Below are 5,167 nucleotides of genomic sequence, written 5' to 3' on the forward strand. Positions count from 1 at the left end.
TCCTCCTCCTCCTTCTTCTTCTTCTTTCTCTCTCTCTCTCTCTCTCTCTCTCTCTCTCTCTCTCTCTCTCTCTCTCTCTCTCTCTCTCCTTGTTTAAAAAGAAAATAAAGATCAGAGAGATGGTTCATCTGGTCAAAGTACACTTGTTGCCAAGAGCTACACCCTAGAGTTTGATCCCCAGAACCCATGTGGGGGAGAAAAAGGTTGACTCCCCAAAGTTGTCCTCTGGTCTCCACCCTATGGACAGCACGTTTATTTTTTTATTATTGCGTTGGGGGAGGTGAGTGGTGTATGTGGGTGTTGGCAGGATGTGCGCATGCCACAAGGATGTGGAGTTCAGAGGACACGTGTGTGGACTTGGCTCTCTCCTTCCAACTTGATTGGGATTGAATTCAGCTCACCAGGCTTTTATGCCAAGCACGGTTTCAGGGTGTACCATCTCACCTGTCCTACCTTCCACATTGGCTCGCCTGTTTTTCTCAAATGGTAAATGGAACCCCATATTCCGGAACTCATGCTGCCAGATGGTGCTGAAAAGAGGCCGTAGCGCATGTGCAGAGTGCTGGGAGCACAGCGGCTGTGCAGTCAGCCGGAGCTACTTAGGAGGCTACTAATTCATATGAGCACGCTTCGTAATTCCTTGTAGGCCAGCCCGACTCCAAGCCTCTAACCTTCCGAGAGCGTTCAGTGTCCTCTTGCTGGTGCAGCTTGGTGATTTTCTCCAACTGAAAGTACCGTCATGTCCTGGAGTATAGGGAGTATAAGATCGTGACTCAGAAATTGAGGATAATGCATAAAGTCACCTCTGCTGTTCATTCCACCCCAGCCTGCTCATTGGTCAGTGGCCTGCCTCCTCTTGAACATGCTTTTTTTCATAATGTGAAAGCCAGACTGCTTTGCCACCAACCATTCCCTCTCATTACTCTGACGACTAGCTAGTTGTCTTAGAATTGGCCTATGTGATTGATGGAGCGGGACCCTTCAAAGATAGGCCTATCTTATACTCATTGGGACCTATGATTGTGACACTATCTAGGTAAAGACAGTCTGTCCAGATGTTACTAAAGTGATGGTCGCCACCTTCTAGCTATATAGCTTTCATCTTTTCTTTTGTCTTGAAAGGATTACAGCCAAAGAAATGTTTCAGTGGCTCCAGGGCTTGCTACTAAGTCCCATGATCTAAGTCTCATCCCTAGAACCAACACAGGAGAAAGAGATCGCAATATGTGATCATTCTGGGTTATCCTGGGTGTCCTTAAGTCCAGCAGCAAGTGCCCTTGGAAGACACATCTAGACATGAGATCAAAGCTCTGTGACAATGAAGACAAGTTGCAGCAAGGAGTCACAGTCAAGGCAACTGACAGCCACTTAGAAACTGAAGAGGCAAGGGGAAATCTCTTAAACCTAGAGGGAGCAGAATACACGTCTATTGAGCTGCCCACTTTGTGGTGATAGCTTGGGAAACAAATACAGCCTGTCATCCTATCTACCTAGCCTTCCAAACCTCTAAGTTCCTACTCACCTTATAGATCGCCTGCCAGCACATCATTCCTTATTGAACACCAGAGATCCTAACTGTGCTCTGCGCTATAGACTCTGGTGAGGGATTTGCAAGTATACTCTGCTTAATGAAGGAGAGTTAGAAGAAACAGGGATGCCAGTTCAGGGACCGGGAAAGTCGGAAGAGGATATTGGATCCTTTGGAGCTGGAGTTACAGGCAGTTGTGAGCCATGTGACATGGGTTCTGGGACTCTTACTCCAGGTCTCTGCAAGAGCGGCAAACATTTGTAAGCATTGAGCCATCTCTTCAGCCCACCCAATGACTTATTCTTGCTCCTATATCTAAATGCTTTTAATTTCCCTCGAGCTTCTCTCACCTGCCAGTTAATGGAAGCTCTGGATTCCCCTTCCTGTACACCCTTACACTTACACACATACATGTGTTTATATATATATATAAATGTATACACATATGTGTGTGAATGCATATATCTGTATATATACATATATGTGTGTATGTGTACAATGAAAACATGCTATCTGTAGTCATATAAAGTTAGCATGTCTAAAAATGTCCATTTTTAATTTAGACATAAAGTTATGTCAGTGCCTGTAAGCCATCCCCCCACAAACATTATTAATTCAATAGTTGTAAGAAACTTAGATATAGAATACACAGATGGAAAAATCATAAGTTTTAGGTGACTAAGGAAAGTGCTCATTACCACAGCAAAATTTAGACTGTGCCTTACACAATTTAATTGCCACATCCGATTTAGAGTATACAGTATTACAGTTTAGCATCTGAAAAGCCCAATTTCGTAGTTTTGGGGGTTTACTTGACAGTTCAATTAGTTGCCCACAAAGAAATAAGATTCTATTTCAGCTTTCTAGTTTGGAAGAAAGAGAGGAGTATATGTCCTTAAGGAATTACCATGTCAAACACTGATAACAAAATGTCTTAGTCCACAGCCTAGAAAACTGACCATTACATCATTATAGATAGGTGTCAGCTCTTTGGGCAGGAAGATTCTTGCTGGCTATGGGCAGGGCTTTAAATATATCCAGGATGTGCTTCTGGCCTAGAGCATTGCTCTCACTTGCATCTTATAAATCTAGCTCTCTGGTTGGGATCCAGAAATCTGCACTTGCAAGCAGGATAATTTTGATGTGAACAACAAAGTACGAATGCACTTTGATAAACATGACCATACAAAGATGGGTGACCTGACAGCAATCTGCCTGCATTATAAATCGGTCTTTTTGGGGTGGGGGAGGGGAGGTAGCTGTAACATGGAAAACTCCCTTGTCTATAACAGATTCAGCTGCTCGCACTGTGAGCATGGTTCTATTTACATTGTAGTGTGAATGGGGATGGTCTTTTTCCTTAAATTCTTGCCCAGCTCAGACAAAATATGCTGGGGTGGGTAAGAAAGGGGACCATCTCGAAGGGGTGTGTTTCCTGGCCTTCCTGAAATACACTTTCGTCATGATGTAAAGTACGTGAGGAAAAACATCAAAATAAATGAGTGCCTCAATGGGTCATTAAGAGAGGATACCTTTGTCACTTCTACCCAGGTCTAGAAGTAGAGCTTTGCCTGAGCCCCTGAGGTCTGAGTTATGTGTTCCACCCTGAGCATAACTCTCCCTCCTAGCAGAAGGAATCATGAGCCTGATGCATACAGTCTTTCTTCTTTCCATGTCGTTTAGTCCATTTTCATCGAAATACCTGAGAAAAACAACCGAGAGGGGAAAGGTGTATTTTGGCTCACATCATTGTTAGCACAGGTTAGCCAGATCCAATGGCAGTGTTAGCTCAGGTTAGTCAGATCCAATGGCAGTGTTAGCTCAGGTTAGCCAGATCCAATGGCAGTGTTAGCACAGGTTAGCCAGATCCAATGGCTTCAGGCTGGTCTGAGGTAGAAGGATATGGTAAAGGGAAGGATTACCTCATGACAGTCAGGAAGCAATTGAGAAGGGGCTGCAAACAAGATATACAGCCCTAGTAATCCATTCACCTCGATGCTAACCCATTAATAAAGTTAGCAAGCTCAAAATCTAGTCACTTCTCAGTAGAACTCTGCTAGCTGGAGACCAGGCCTTCAACATGTAAGCCTGCTGAGGTCACACTTCTGGGAACCACAGGACACTCTTATCTGTTTCACAACAGTGTCACTTTGTTTGGAAGGTGTCGTTGATGCTTCTGGTGCTTCACCAATCCCTTTACAAGGTATGCTTTCAATCTTCTTTGAAGAATGTAGTGGGTGGAATGTTGTTTGGGCCTCTTAAAAGATTTCCCCATTAGGAGCTGGCAGGATGGGTCTGTGAGTGAGAACATTTTTTTTCCTTTTTGCCAAACTTAATGACCTAAATTCAATCCTAAGAACCTAAAGAAGAGGGTGAGAGCTGATGCCTGTAAGTTGTTCTCTGACTCCCCTCATCCCACAGTACATATGCACACATATATGCCCCAGGCCCATCCACAGTTGTGTAAGCATCAAAGCATTCAATGGCTCCTTCTTCACTGTTTCCAGGAACATGGAGACATGTTTTCTGAGATGTCTCCAATTTTACCTTTTCCATTCCCTACATCTATTCTAAACCTTCCAGTCCTCCTCTTGTGTCCCTGTCTTGACGCATTTTGATTCTACCATCAGTGGGTTGTCCTCAGTCTGGGACCCTACCTTAAAAGGGAATGTCAGTGGTGAGTGTGTGTGCACGCACATGCATACACATGCACATATTCCTTCATATATATGTGTGCATGTGTGTATGGATGTGTACATGGATATATATTTGAGGGAGTTGTGTAGAGGAACATATGTGTATGCCTATGTGGGGGGGGCAGTGTGTGTATGTGTGTAAGTATGTATGTGTGCATGTTTGTTAAGTGTGTGCATGTGTGTTTATGTGTGTGTATGTGTCCATGAATATGTACATATTTGTGCATGCCTCTGTGTGTGTATGTGAGAGAGGAGAGAGACAGAGAAAGAGAGAGACAGAGCAAAATTCTAGTTGCTGTTCCTTAGGTAGGTACCTTTCACCTTGTCTTTGAGAAAGGGTCTCTCGCGGCCCCAAAGTTTATCATGTAGTCCAGACTGGCTGGCCCTCAAACCTAAGAAGAATACCTATCTCTCCTGCCCTGTATCGACTGGAATTATAATTAATTGGGTGCCACCATGTGATGGGGGTTGGACTTCTGCTATATATACAAATGCTAAAGTCTGAACCCCAATATCTGGTTGCCCCTAGAGGAGTGAATTCTCTCACACACCTGCCTTTGTTGTGCAATCCTTGCTTCTGATTTTAAAGCTATTGGTTAAATAAAAGTGGCTACAGCCAATTATTGAGGAGAATAGAGGTAGGTGGGGCTTTGGTTACCAAGCTGGGTCTTGCAGGTAGGGAGAGAGAGAGAGAGAAAGAAGAAGAAGAAGAAGAAGAAGGAGGAGGAGGAGAAGGAGGAGGAGGAGGAGGAGGAGGAAGGCTGAGAGAGAAGGAGGCTTCCATGAGAGGAGATGGACCATGAGTGTGTAGGGAGCGAAGAGAGTGTGTTCTGCAGGCAGACCAATGGAGCAAAAAGGCAGCCTGGTTGAGACTCAAACAGCAAGTAACTTGAGGATCACAGCTGAGAATTAGTCAGTCTAGCATATAGAAAAGTAGATTAGG

This window comes from Mus caroli, chromosome 13 (genome assembly GCF_900094665.2).
Source record: "Mus caroli chromosome 13, CAROLI_EIJ_v1.1, whole genome shotgun sequence".
NCBI lineage: Eukaryota > Metazoa > Chordata > Mammalia > Rodentia > Muridae > Mus > Mus caroli.